The following is a 15962-nucleotide window of genomic DNA, read 5'->3' as shown; positions in this document are numbered from 1 at the left end:
TCAACTAAATTTACAGTGTTATCTCTGGATGGCAAGACTACAAATGATTCTTATATTTTCATCTGCTCTTTCCCTTAACTTTTCAGTATTAATATGTGTTAACATAGAAATAAGTAAAAATCCAGTACATTTTAAGAAAACCCAGTACATTTTGTCCACAAGTACAAGATGACAGTATTTTTTTTTCTTCCATTTGTACCAAGGAAGAGCCTATCCAGTCCTTTCAAGTAGGAAGGTAGTTTCAGTTTTTAAACTGGGTGATTCTGTGTTGCAATTTGTAGCACCAATTGTAAACCTGTTCTGTGACTACTTTGAGACAATGTAGGCATGAATTCTTTCTTTCTTTCTATCTATCTATCTATCTATCTATCTATCTATCTATCTATCTATCTATTTATTGGCAGTACTGGGAACTGAACCCAGCATCTCATGCACTGAACCATATCACCCTCCAGTCTTGGTTGTTTTGTTTTGCTTTTTTGTGACAGAGTCTCACTGAGTTGCCAAGGCTGACTTCAAATTTATAATCCTTGTGCTTCAGCCTCCAGAGCAGCTGGGATTACCACGTGCAACCATCAATTGAATTGATATATATTATAAGAAAAGTGCTTCATTCTTTCCACACAATTGCATGAAAATATAATCTGAGCCAAATTCTCTTCTATTTTGAAACATGCATGTGATCTGATTCATGACATTGCATTCACTCTATTCCTAAAGATAATGTAATAAAGTAAAGGAGCACTGGGCCACAGGTTTCTGTAGTTCTAGGGCTAATTCTTGTCCATGTTACTTCTGGCAAGCAGCATTCCTCTAACCCTAACTTTTCTCATTTGTTACACAGTACTAATAATATCTACCCATCCTTCTTCAAGGGAGGCGATAAAGTACATCAAAGAATCATCACATAAAAGATGATATTATATGTCATTACTTCATTACATACATATTTTAGGTCTTGTAAAAATTGTACTTTGTTCCACTTTGATACAAAAGGCAGCTTTATAATCAGCAATGTATGATGCCAGTTTCCCTGGTAACAAGTTAACTTACTTTCTGTTTTGAAGGTTTTTTTCTATCCAAAAAGGAAAAAAAAGAGAGATGGCTAAGACAGAAGTTCAAAATCTCTTTCATTTACTGCTTTATTGTTGATAATTTACCTTAAAAAGGGGGAGTGCGGGGACTGGGGCTGTAGCTCAGTGGAGCGCTTGTCTCACAGGTATGGCACTGGATTTGATTCTCAGCACCACATTAAAAACAACAACAACAACAACAAAAAACAACGATGTCAACAAATTAATATTACCAAAACATGACATTGAGTGGAAAGACAAAGCTACAGATCAACTTCAATGCTATGAAAGTCCTAAATAAAATATTAGCAAGTAGAATCATTAAAAAAATAAACATATCTGAACCAAATAAGAATCACCCTAGTAATAGAAGAGCAAATTATTGATATCTATTAATATATTTACTATATTTAATTAGTAAATCAAAAGTGAAAAATGATAAACATCAATATATTCCCAAACACATTTGAATAAAATAAACAACCATTCTCAAATAAATACTTCCTAATAAAAGAAAAAAAAGGCAAAGTTATCATTAGTTGGAGGTGACACAATATTTTCAGATAATTACAAGTTAAACAAGAAAAGGTACTGAAAAACTACTAGAAACAATAAATCAGTACATAACTGACTTGCAAATTTTACATACAAAATCAATAATTTTGCCTAAATACAATTAGAGAACATAACAAAATAAAAAGATTCCATTTAAAATTGCAACTAAATAAAAATAAATCTGAGTATAAACAATCAAAATTGTAAAGGACTCTATGAAGAAAATTTTAATCTCATTGAAAGATCTCAAAGAAGATCAGAACAAGAAGATTAGATTTTTAGCAGTAGTGATCAGGAGGAGGAAAGGAAGATGAGAGTAGCTCTGCCAGTCAGGCTCCAGCAAGAAACTCTCTCAGTGGGGTAACAGAAGAGAAATTCATGAAGGTACTATTTACAAAGGTTTGAGCAGGGTGAAGCACCCAGAAGTAGCAATAATTGGAAGCTTTGACTACTCAACCCCAGTGAGGATTCTCACTATGACAGTGGACCTACCTGACAAGAAGCATGGCCCTACATAGACCAACAGGCCTATAAGGAGAGAGACTGGAAAGTATATCCTAACCTCTTTTTCCTCCCCACAGCTCATCTTCTCCTATTGACCACACCCTGCCAGAAGCCAGAGGGCAAGAGAGGCCAGTGATGTATATTCCATGAAGGTCAGCCCCATCAGGCAGGGAACAGGATAACGAGGGTAAAGGATGTACAAAAGGAACAAGAATATACAGCACAGCTAGTCTCTCTTGACTGTTTGCTGTGTGCCAGCACTTCTCTAAGCACTTTACTTGAATTTACCTTTTTAATTTTCAAATACTCATAATCCCCATTTACCCTAAACTACCAAATCAAACAATTCCAGAAAAAAAAAATGCCAATAGGATCTCTTGTGGATAGTGAAAAGGAATGGGGCATTCACGAGTAAGTTTTTGTCAAAATACTAAAATAATAGCATGCGTGTTAAGATCAAGTAGGGAAAAAAGATTAGTCCTATCAATGATTAAAATAAATTATTAGGATACAGTACTTAAAACAATTTGATTCAGGCACATAAACAGATCAATGAAACAAAATACAAAGTCCAGAAGTGACCAAAAATACATGCAAAAATTTCATATGTGAGAGTTGTTATTTCAAATAAATGAGGAAAAGATACATTGTTTAATGAATAATTTAGGGGAAAGTGAATAGTAAGTAGAGGGGGAAAAGATTAGATCCCTGTGTTACTCCTTAAATCACATTAAACTCCAGATGAACAAAGATAGAAACATGAGGAAGAAATGTGGAAGTAGAATCATAAAGAGTAATGTAAAAGAACCACAGAACACCAGAAGGAATATATTTACTATCTTGAAACAAAGAAGGTAATATTCTGAGCATGAATACAACTGGAGGACTTAAAAAGGAAAGACACATTTGACTAGACAAAAGTTCTATGCATGAATAAAATACTAGAAAAAGTCAAAAGACAGGAGATTATATAAAATATTAGTAATGTTGTAATAAAATCTTATTAATATTGTAATATTATTCTTATAATATTATTCTAAGAAGTACAAATTTTTTAAAGATACAACTACCAATAGCATAAAAAATGTAAAGCATCATTTATAATTAAGTGGAAGCAAAACAAATGTAATGAGTGAGATGCCTTTTTATTTTTACCTATACCTAAGCACCAATGGGGGTGTGGAAATAATATAAGAAACAGATGAGTTATTCAAACTCCTACTAGCCAATTTGGGTGCCAAACAGATTAGGATATATTTTCAAATGAACATCTCATTATCTGATCTGTTCCTACCCTTGCTATTCAAATCCTAGGAACTAAACAGATTTAGATATCAGCACATTCCCCCCTAACTGAACTCCCTGTATTGATTTAAGAAAAGATAAGATTTGAACAAGGGAGGCTTTGTGAAAGTATACACAGAATTTTATAGTGGGAATGTAATTTGATAGGTAAATGCACACAGCATTTGATTCAATTTCTTCAACATCTAGAAATGTATACCACTCATATACTCACACGGAAATGTAAACATATATGTACAAGATTTGCAGCACTGTTTTAAGTGCCACCACATAGACTAGACTATCTTAATAGACTATCTTAATCAGTAGGAACCTAATTATATTACATTACATTACATTCATATAATGGAAGTCACGTGTTCCTAGTTTTCCAAAGATGATTGGTGGTTTTAGGTGGTTTTACAAAGATGATGCTGGGAAAAGACCACTTCAGTGAATCCTATTAGATCAGGGACCAAAATATAATTATAAATACTAAATAGTTGATTTTCAAGATCTTGACTTGAAAAATCCTCAAAAGTTCAATTATTTTATATTCAACAAAATTTACATTATAATTTCAACTATGTACAAATTCTTAGAATAAAAGAATGAATAAAACTGTTTATTGAGGGTATAATTTTTTCAAGAAATGGCATAATAGCACAATTCTTCATGCTTTTCTCTTATGAGATCATCACTTAAAAAAAAAAAAGTTTTGAATAAATTTTGAAGGCTTCATCCATTTTTCCTAAAGGTCTTTAAACATTTGGTAGTCAAATCAGACTCCCTTAAAACATCTAGTATGCTATCATCCTTGATAACTTTTTCTTCAACTGTCAAACTGTGAATAGCTTAGATTGCCCAGGGGCTTAGATTGCCCAGGGAAATCTCATAAAAAAAAAAAAAAAAATCTACGTACTCTGCAAGGCATGAAATTTCAGTTTGCAATTGATTTTACTGTTGTCTTTTATTACAAATGTTAAAGGATCAAGAGCAATATCTGAGTGGGAACCAATCTTAAAAGCAGTGCTTTCAGCTGGGCACAGTGGTGCACGCTTGTAATCCCAGCAGCCAGGGAGGCTGAGACAGGATGATCAGGAGTTCAAAGCCAGCCTCAGCAAAAGGGAGGTGCTAAGCAACTCATCAAGACCCTGTCTCTAAATAAAATACAAAATAGGGCTGGGGATGTGGCTCAGTGGTCAAGTGCAACCTGTGAGTTCAATCCCTGGTACCAAAAAAATAAAAAATTAAAAATAAATAGCAGTGCTTTCATTAATAAAAAAGTTTTCTTTTCATGAACTTTATAATCAACCTAGTAACACAGACACTAAGCTGTCATTAAATAAGAATCACATGTCTATTACACTGATATAAAAATGTTCAAGATTTACATATTTACAGAACAATATGTAAGCATGATTCCATTTGCTTAAAATACTTTCACACATACATATGATTTTATATATATATATATATATACACACACACACACACACACACACATATAGATACACACATATATATAAAATACAAATATGTATTTCCTGAACAAATTTTCAAGAAAAGTATTCAAGAAACTATAATCATTGCTTAATTCTGGATTAATTAATTAATTCTGGGGAAATGGTAAGCAGCTTCTTTTAACTGCCTTTTATTTCTTCTGAATTATATAATTTATCAAAAGGAGGCAATACTATATTTATAACATTGTGTACAACAGCATTTACTATAATGATGATGGTGATGTCATAATTAGTTTTTAAATTAAGTGTATAGTAACCATAGATAACCTATAATTGCAGCTTCCAGTTAAACTAAACCATAATTTATATAACATTATATTTAGACACCTTAAATACAAATTAATTATAAGCTATTTCAAAAAACATTCTTATTCAATACTCAATTGTCCTAACAGTTTTCTTTTTTCAAATCTACTTCATATAAAAAACTGTTATATATCTCATTATCCCTTAGAAATAAACAGTATCTGAGATTTAATTACTGAAGTGCAAAGTAAAATTAAAGATTTAAGAAATAGGCAAAAATTGGCAAAAGTAACTCTCAATTATAACACAAACAATACCTGTATTCACTGAAAAAAAAAAACTGTGTTCTAAAATCTTTTTTATTTTAAAAGGGATATGTTCATTTCAAATTAGAGTTCCAATAAATAATGAAAATGAAAACACAGTTCCACAATTCTGAGTATGCTATGGTCACCCAACTACCCTTTCACTGGATCCAAGAGATCAAATTATGCATTGTTAAAAGATTCATGGTTTTAATGCAATAAAGTATAAAAATTCATTGACATGGTTTCAGATTTCACATTGCAACTAACTTTTACAAAACCACCACCTGAGTTTCAGTTACAAAGAAACGTTTCTAACATAGACCTCCCTTTTCCAGCTACCCAGACTGGGGGCCAGAATTTTCTTCACATACTTGAGTCAAAGCAACATATTGCAACAAGTTCAGTGCAGAAGCCTATAGGACAATGTAGCTGTCTTCTATGAAGGCAGACAGGAATAAGATATGAAAATGTAAAATAATGTCTTTGTCCTCACTATTTTGTTTTGGAAAATACAGGTTTGTTTTTTTAATCAAACAAAAAATAAAACCCTATGGTATTTATGTTAACATGAAATCGGTGTTATTTTAAAATGAATATTATTAATTTTTCCCTCAGTTTTAATTTCTAATAAAATAAATATCAATATATAAAACCCACATAGAGCATAGGTTCTTCGGAGTATTCAATAAAGAGTGGAAAGGTGTCCTGAAGCCCGAAATTTTCAGAACCATGATCACAGTCCCATGCAATTGACCAAGAGGTAAACAGGTGAAAGCAATTTACGATATGATGATCAAACACGGGAAGGAGGTGGAATGTTACAGGTATTAAATTTGTTTATAGATAGAAGTCAATGCTTTTTAAAGAAGTGAGAAAAAAGTATTTCTAGTCTTTTATATTAATCTTCATATTGATGTTTCCAGTGCTCCTCATTTCTTCCTGTGGATTACCATCTGGTGTCATTTCCAAAACTAAAGCACTTCTTTTAGTATTTCTTGTAGGGCAGATCTACTGATTTCTGCCAGCCTTTGTGTAGGAATATATTTATTTCCCTCATTTTTAGAGGATATTTTTCTAAATATAAAATTCTCCACAGACTGTTTATCTTTCAGCACTTTGGATGTCATCCCACAGCCTTTTGGCCTCCATTGAGTCTGATAAAAAATTAATCATTAATCATACTGTGTACCCTCTATGAAATGGGCTGTTTTTCTCTTATTGTGTTCAAGACACTGTGTCTTTCTATAGTTTGACTATGCTATCTCTGGGGGAAGGTCTCTTTGCATTAATCCCAGCAAGGGCCAACATGCTTCTAGATATGGAGTTTGATGGTTTTTATCAAATTTGGAAAGTTTCCTGAGAGGCCATTTGTCTGGAAATTTCTCCTTTTGTGACTCCTACTACGTGCATGTTTTACAGTGGATGTTTTCCATAGATCTCTGAGGCTCTGCTTATTTTTCTTCCATCACTTTTTTCTGGTTTTCAGACTAAATAATTCCTATTGTTCTGCCTTCAAGTAAACTGATTATTTTTACTGTCGTCTCAAATCTGCTGTTGAGCCCATTTAGTCAATTTTTCATTTCAGGTATTGTATTCTTCAATTCTAGAATTTCCATTTGACTTTTTGTAACTTTCTACTTTGGAATGTATTTAGATTATTTACAGAAAAATTGCAAAGGTAATACAGAGCTCCTATATATACTTCCCTAATGCTAGTATTTTCCCCTAAGGTTAATATTTTATGTAAATATGTTATACTTACATAACATACATATATACATAAAATACATGTGTACATATACATATGTATACATTATGTATTTACATGCATAATGTAAATATCTTGCACAACTATGATGCATATATATCAAGTAAGAAATTACGTTCAGTCCAACACCATAAACTAAAAATTTTTATCAGTTTTTCCACTAATGTCCTTCTTCTGTTTCAGGATCCAATACAAAATATCACATTGTATTTAATCATTAGGTCTCTTCAATGTCCTCTTATCTACAATAATTTCTCTATTTTCCTTGTTTTTCATGATCTTAACAGTTTTGAAGAATACCTATTCAGGTACCTTTGTAAAATGATCCTGAGTTTGGCTTTATGTTACAGGTTTTAGGGAAAGTGAAATGTTATCATATCACATCGAGGAGTGGTTTGCTGTAGTTATTTTTAAAATAATTTCAATTTAGTTATTAAGAATCTCCATTTGTTGGCTTGCTATGCTTTGATTTTGTTGTACTTTAATTATTTAATATGGCTTCCTTTAGTTCTTTTAATGTATTCTTAACAGTTAAAGTCTTTATTAAACCTAATATTTAGGGTCAATTTCTATTATTTACTTTTTTGCTTTTTAATTTTGTTGTTAAACCTTGGGATTTTAGATAACACAATTCTGGATTTGAGTTCTGGCCCCATTAAAGGTGCTACTATTGTTTTCTTTCACCTTTGTTTAGTATCATGCCCAGGATAAATGGGTAAAATCTGTCTCCTCTGAGGCATACCATCACAGATACCTCTGCTCAGTTGTTTTCTTAACATCCTCTTGTTTTTACTTTAAGCCTGTCTTCCTAAGGTCCACCTTTTTACATAACTTAGTCACTCTGAGATTGGAAGAGTCTGCTCAAACACCTCAAGCCAATAAGACTTCCATCTCTGCCGATGGATATTAGAAGCACATTCAAAGTTCAAGTATATCCTGGAGTTCAAGTATATCCTGGATTTAACTTTTCATAAAGTCCTTTCAAGTCTCCTAGATGCATGCATACAACTTAAGAGCCAGCCCAATATATGTGACTATAGTGGGCCTTTTGAAGGTTTTCTTGTGCTTATTTATAGCCTCATCCAGGAAAATGCTTGCTCCAAACACTAGGAAAAGTTCAGGCTGAGTTGAGCCACTGGCCCCCCTCACACCTCTGAAAATCGACATCCACAAACGATGCAAGTAACTGGCATCATTCACCAATCTAAAGCTAAGTAAGTCCCTTCAAGGTGATGTCTTTGTGGCCTGTTTATCACTGACAGAACTCAGATGCCAACCAAGCTAGGGCAGTGGAGTGGTATGTGAGTAGTCTCAGGTTAGAATGTTACCTATTCCCACTGTTATACTCTGAGCTCAAGAGTATAATATTTTTTAAAGTTTTATACAATTGGTCATCAGTCACTCCCTACAGGACTGCAATGGTTGCTTTGTAAAAGTAATATAGAAATAAAAATGTATAAAAATGTTCATATTGTTTGGTATAATAATACCACTTCTACAAAAATAAAAATCTTTAGAGAAATAACCCAAAATATGGAGGAAACTGTGTGCTTAGCATGTTCTTATAAACAGTACAGTAAAATAGTTAAAACAATGTTAAGTATAACAAAGCTGGGTGTTAGACTAATGTACATACATATGATAAATAACATAATCCTTAAAAATTAAAAAATCACAGGAATTCTCCCAGAAGCCACCACTCTTCCTCTTTCTGTAAGTGGCCTGAGATAACCTGTGAAAATGGTTTGCTGCTCTCTTGACCCAGAAAAACCCACAAAATCATACAAATCAAGAGGTTTGAATTTTCATGTTTACTTTGTGAAACTGCTCAGAAGGATATACATTTCTAAAAAGCCATCAAGTACCTGAAAGATGTCACTTTATAGAAGCAATGAAGTATCTGAAAGATGTCACGTTAAAGAAGCAATGTGTGCCATTCCGGCATTACAACAGTGGAGATAGGAGATTTGCCCAGGCCAAACAGTGGGATGGACACAGGGTCAATGGCCCAGAAAGAGGTCTGAATTTGGCTGCACATTCTTAAAAATGCAGAGAGTAATGCTGAACTTAAGGGTTTAGATGTAGATTCTCTGGTCATTGAATATATCCAGGTGAATACAGCACCCAAAGTGCACTCTAATGCTTATAGAGCTCATGATCAGATTAACACATATATGAGATCCCCTACCACATTGAGATGAGCCTCAATGAAAAGGAACAAACTGTTCCTAAACCAGAAGAGGAGGTAGCACAGAAGAAAATAATAATAAAAAGAAAAAAGATATCCCAGAAGAAACTGAACAAACAAAAACTTATGGCACAGGAATAAATTTGTGCACAATTTATGGCACAGGAATAAATTCAGCATAAAATACAAATAAAGGGGGAAAAAGTTAAAATCACAAAAATTGTTCCTCTGTAAACTGCTTTATAATCCTTCTTGATTAGAGGTTGCTAAGACTAATTTATACAAGTTCTGGTAGACTACTAGTTGTCCTTCAAAATCTATTCTCAGATCCTTCCTGAGGATATAACCAGGCACTTGGGTTCCATTTCCCAGTCTCTTTACAGGTGTGGCATGTGACTGAGTTCTCACTACTAGAATGTGAACAAAAGAGAAGGCACAACTGCCCTGAATTTTATATCCTTCCCCTTCCCATAGGCTCAAGTATGATTTGAAAGCAGGTCACAGACAACCATGACAAATGGATCTTGTATCACTTTACAGAGCAGAAGTACTTCACCAGCCTACACATCCTTCCAAGTTATCATATGGTGACAACATAAAATACTTATGATAAAGGCTAACATCACATATCTATATTTTAAAAAGTATTACATTCCAAAAAGCTACAAAATTAAAATATCCAATGATCACAACTACCTTAAGATATGTATATAAATACATTAAATGTTATGATGGAAGATAATTAATAGTTATTCTCTTCCAAATCTTCAGTAATATTGCTTCAATTACGTAGACAATTTTTAAAATTGAGGTTATTGATTTAAACATCTGAGGCTCCAATTTTAAAAACAAAGAAAAAGTTTCAAACAGATTTAAGGAATTTTTATCTTAACCGCTTTCATGAGCATGGATCCTCTGGCTGATGTTCCAATGCAAGGTGCTTAGTCTGTAATCTAGCCACCTAACATTCTTTTAAAAATGAAGAACCATCTACTCATGTTCCTCAGGGCACTAGCTTTCATCCTTAACCACATAATTAAATGAACCCTTTCTACTTTTTTTATATTGGTATTTGTATTTTTTTTTTCAGAAAACAAGTTTCAATGCAAGGAGGTATAGTAAAACCTGACTCCCCCGCAACAAAAGAAAAAAAGTTTTATGCCTTTTCTCACCCAACAGCCTCCCTCAATCTAAAAATCTGTTTGAAGGATGAGTGCTAGCTCCTCTGTGACAAGCATAGCTTCTCATAAAATAGCAATTTAAGGTTTAAAGTTTCTTTCTCCCAAAACCAAGAAACTAAAACAGTTGAACTCAAAGAATGTAAAATAAAGTTAAAATTTCATTATCTTTTCATATTTGAAGCTACATAATCTCTATAAAAATGAAGTTTATTTATCCAGAACCTTGATATCTCTAAGCCTAATAATTAATGTTTGAAAAGGCGGTAATATGCATAACCCTATATTATAAAACTACAACAAATATAATTACAGAAAAGAGTTTTCCCTGACCCCCTACAAATATGTACCATAAAATGTTGTTATTTCTAGAGCTGTGCTGTCTAATGAGATTCACTAGCCCCTTTGCAATAGTGGTGTTAGTCAGAATTGAGATGTGCTCCAAGGGTAAAATGCACACTGAAATTGGAAGACTTAGTATCCAAAACTGTGAAACAAAACATAACACTAATATCTTCATAATACTGATCACATATTAAATCAATAATGCTCTGGATATAATTAAACAAAGTACATTAAATTTAATTTCACTGTAAAATGTGGCTACAAGAAAATTTAAAGCTACTTACATGTTTCCCACTGTGTTTCTATGGGAAATCTATGGTTTTATACCTAAATGAGCCGATTCAGTTTCCAATAAGCAAAATTCTGTAGCCACTACCTTTTGGTTCTAGTTCCATACTTATGCTGAAAGCTGAGGGGGTGTGTTGACCAGGGTTACATCCCACACATTGTTGAAGATAAAGGTTACCTAACAGAGACATCAGGGAGAACCCAGAGATCTTTTAGAATGTCTTAGGCTTAGAAACCTGCCCATCATTCTGCTGATATCATTTACCAGCTTTGTATAAGGAAATGCGAAAGCTAACACCCCTTCAAGATGCTCTCCAGAAATCCTCTAACAATTAGTAGTGGCTGTCTTGAAATGGCACAGGATACATCAAAACAGAAAAGACTGGATGCCATTATAGGGGATGGGAAGGCATTTTGGGAAGTTGGAAAAAGGAGGGCACATGAGTACAGCAGAAAGCTGTACTCTCAGTAGGACTGTATCACCCACAGGATTGATAAGCTTGATGCCCTGTTTGCTGAAAATCTACTTAGTGTGAGCACTATGCTGAACAGAGCTAAACAGTGTCCACTCTTCAGGAGCTCATAGTCTAACCAAACACACTGAAGTCAGAATGCTCAATGGACAAGGACAGCTGTGCAAAGTGCAAACTTAAAGAATAAAACCAGAATTAGTTAAGAAAGTCAAATAAATTCACAGACAAAAGCTGATGGTAACTGTACTCACGACAGGGAAGGTTTTGGATAAATGAGAATCCAGTTATTCTAGGGGTATAATGAGTAGATTCCAAGAACCCTTTGAAATGTTGTACTCATTTTTGCGTGGGCTTCATGCACCCCCGCCCCACCTGCTTTGGAAGGAGAGATGAAAAATTCATAGCAATAAAGACATTCTGAGGCAGCATTCTCCACACTTTTAATGCATTTATTTATAAACTATATACACATACTTTTATGTGATCTATGCAACAAAATCAGGATCTAAAATTTTTTAAAATAAATAAAAATACAATTCTAAAAGTTTATTTTTATGTTCTTGCACAGCACACTTGATTCCTGGTCTAACACAGCACAATTTGAAAATAAGACACTTTAAAACACTGCTGAGAGAGAAAAGAGGGTGGAAAACCTCTGCAACATTATTAAAACTACACCTCAAATGGAATTATCTGAAGCCAACCACAAAATCCTCAAAGTCACTTCCAGAAAGTTTTTCTCTAAAAATCAAGTTGGAATATTTTCAATGTGATACAAAGAAAAAATAAAACTCAAGATGTTGTTTCTACACATTTCAGATAACTTATGTCTGCCTTTATCTTTGATTATCTTGTTCTATTTTAATATTATAAGGCACTAAAAAAATCTTTTATAATGTAAGATATAAATTCTCTTCAAAAAGTTAAAGATCTTAAAAAAGATGTTTAAAATAGGTCCTATTTTTTCATTTTTCTTACTCTAAAATTGGAGGTATCACATAATTAAAAAGATTTCTTGCCAAGAACTATGTGTGCCAGTTGCCTTAAAGTGACAGTGCTTCAGCAGTACATTTGTAAATTCTCAGGCCCCTTGTTTTCAGTATACTTTCCCAAGCATAAAATTTTTTCCTCCAATTTCACATTCTTCGTTATAGGAAACATATTCATACTGTCATCTTCCTTTTTCATTGAAAATACAGAAAGACAGCCAGGCAATAATTTGTTGCAACCATTAAAATGAAAAAGATCATTATTGAATCCATATGCTAAAGAAAAATTTACAAGTGGAAGATTTTAAAATACTAAAAACTTTTATTAATAATAAATTTCTCCCATTATATCATTAAAGAGACTTAAGACTTATTAAAGGTTTATCAGTATAAATAGAATGCCCTTTAATTAAAGGAAAAGAACTGGATGTTTGGCATAAATATGACAAAATGGTCATTTTTAATATAACTCAAAAGTTGACTGATAAGCTAAGTTGCCAATAAAAACAGCCAATAAATCTTAACAAGTCATAGAAGATACAGGTAATTAATAGTAAACATATATTACAAATTTAATATCAACAAAAGTCCAAGAAAAGGAAAATAAAAATATCACATAAAAAGGCATTCAAGCACTGCTCATGGAAACATAAATTGGAATCACCCTTCTGGAAATTTTGACAATCTGTTTTGATCTAGAAATTATGTTAGGAAATGATTTCAAAATTCAAGATTTATGTATAAAGATGATCATCATAATGTTTCATTACTGCACAGAAAAAATACTGGATTAAAATATTCTAAAATGTTAACAGTGGTTATCTGTGGTTATCTCTGGATGGTAGGACTATGGATGATGTTTCTTCTTTTTTTTTTTTTTAAGTATATTCCATGTATTTTATAACAAGCATATATTAATTCTAGTCTAAAAAAAATTCAAGGTACTTTTTAAAGTTCCTTTTAACAAATTATCACCCAGTTCTTCTTATAGATACAAATAATAAGTGTTTGCTATTTCTATTCCAAAAGGATAGGGCTCCTATTCTAATTCTGGATTTATACCTCCCACTCACCAAAAGGATCGTCCTCCACACCAGCTCAGCACATGAGCAGCTCTAGTTAGAAAAATATCTAAGTTCAAATCCTAGAAACACCACTTACAGCTGTGTTGCTGTGGGCAATGTACTGTTCTAAATCTCAGTGCATTCTTATGTGAGATTTACATAAACTTACAAATTATGAGAGCTTCAGTGTCACAGAGACCAAGTCAGAAAGGGGATAGACATGAAGGTGAGATTATAAAATGAAATTTTATAATCATATAAAATATTTGGTATACAATTTCGTACTCATCCAAAGAAAAATTATCATGACATGTTCTGAAATGATAAGCATGAAATTAAAAGAGTAAGGTTTTTTCCATTCTTCTGTATAGAACCCTGTCTCTGTGTATGTTGCACACCAGGGTCACTGCAATAAAAAGTGAAAACAAGATCCCTGTTTCCTGTCCACACATTCTCCCATATATCCTATGGCGGCCGGCAGAAGTGGCAGGTGAGGTGGGGGTGGAGATCAAAAGTCAACTTAGTGATGTGTGACACACATAAAACAAGATGATAAGACTGGGGGAAGGGGTGTACTATTTGAATGGCAGGGCAGGGCAAGGAAGTTTCCTTTGCAAAGATTGAATGTCAAGGAGACTCTGGAGGATCCTGTGTCCAAGAGAAGAGCCAGAGCAAAATCAGAGATAGGAACAAAGCTGGTATATTGACAATAAAAAAACACCACTATGAAAAGAAATGAAACTGAAAAAGCAGCAGGGGCCAGATTATGTGGGGCTATGCCATAAAAAGGAGTTTGGATATAATTTTGAGTGGGAGAAGAAACCAACCACTTATGTTTTCAGAGGAATGACATAATCTGCATTTTAAAAAATTACTTCAAGCTGGACAAGGTGGCACACACCTGTAATCCCAGGGGCTCTGGAGGCTGAGGCAGGGGAATTGTGAGTTCAAAACTAGTCTCAGCAACTGCAAGACACTCAGCAACTCAGTCTTTAAATAAAACACACACACACAAAAAAAAAACAGGGCTAGGGATGTGGCTCAGTGGTTGAATGGCCCTGAGTTCAAACCCTGGTGCCTCCCACACACACACACACAAAAATTACTTCAAGCCACCTGGGGAGACAGAATTCTAGTGGCAGGAGACTACTGCAGCAGGTCAAATGTGACCTAAACAAGGCAGGACTAACAGCACAAGAGGTGGTAGGATAAAGCAGAGTTACCATGGAAGTTAATTCCATTATCTGTCTGTCTGTCTTTCCTCCCTCCTCTCCCACCCATTCCCTCTCTCTAATGGTAATGGGGATTTAACCTAGGGGCGTTCTGCCACTAAGCTACACCTACACCCACCCCCACCCCCGCCCTTTCCTATTTTTATTTGAGATAGGGTATCACTAAATTGCCCAGGCAGGCCTTTAACTTGTGATATTCCCCAAATCCCTGGAATTGTGGACCACCATGCCCAGCCTAAGTGGGTCTTTGAAATCAAGTACAATGATCTCACTTTGTAAAACCTCTCACAATTTCCCAATTCTGAGTGCCATTACTTAACTTTGTACACTATCCTAATGAGAAAATGTTATTGAAACATATTGTAATTATGTATTTGCACTGCTGTTTTTCCTACTGGACCAAGCACCAGAAATGACAGCAGGAACATGTCTTACTTATAACCCCCAGCAGAGCACAAGTACAAAAACACTGTTCAGTAAGTGTCCACAGATTCAAAGTATGAACACAAAAATTTAAACAATCAAAGCCATTTGTAGGGGGCTGCGGATATGGCTCAAGCGGTAGTGCGCTCGCCTGGCATGCGTGCGGCCCGGGTTCGGTCCTCAGCACCACATACAAAAAAAAAAAAAAAAAACAAAGATGTTGTGTCCGCCGAAAACTAAAAAATAAATATTAAAAAATTCTCTCTCTCTCTCTCTCTCTCTCAAAAAAAAAAAAAAAAAGCCATTTGTATTTGTTTCCCAGGACTACTATTATATAGTACTGCAAGCTGGGTAGCTTAAAATAATAGAAATTATTGTCTCACAGTTCTCAAAGCTGGAGGTTAAAAATCAAGGTGTTCACAGGGCCATGCTCCTTTTGAATGCTTTAGAGGAGAATGTTCCTCATTTCTTCCTGGTGTCTGTGTCTTCCAGCAATCCTTGCTGTTCTTGGTTTATAG

General features: G+C 34.0%; 1 protein-coding gene and 1 pseudogene across 5 annotated transcripts in view; one reads left to right on the top strand and one right to left on the bottom strand.

Annotated features, from left to right (window-relative positions):
- Positions 1–15962, bottom strand: part of Pde7a (phosphodiesterase 7A) — a 112130-nt gene that overhangs the window by 83524 nt on the left and 12644 nt on the right. The gene's annotated exons all lie outside the window — the stretch shown is intronic.
- Positions 8441–9593, top strand: LOC124082060 (large ribosomal subunit protein uL22-like; annotated as a pseudogene).

Source organism: Marmota monax, unplaced genomic scaffold (assembly GCF_021218885.2).
Source record: "Marmota monax isolate L192 unplaced genomic scaffold, Marmota_monax_Labrador192_F-V1.1 WCK01_AAM20220418_F8-fsc00044, whole genome shotgun sequence".
Lineage (NCBI taxonomy): Eukaryota > Metazoa > Chordata > Mammalia > Rodentia > Sciuridae > Marmota > Marmota monax.
This window is presented reverse-complemented; position numbering and strand designations above follow the sequence as displayed.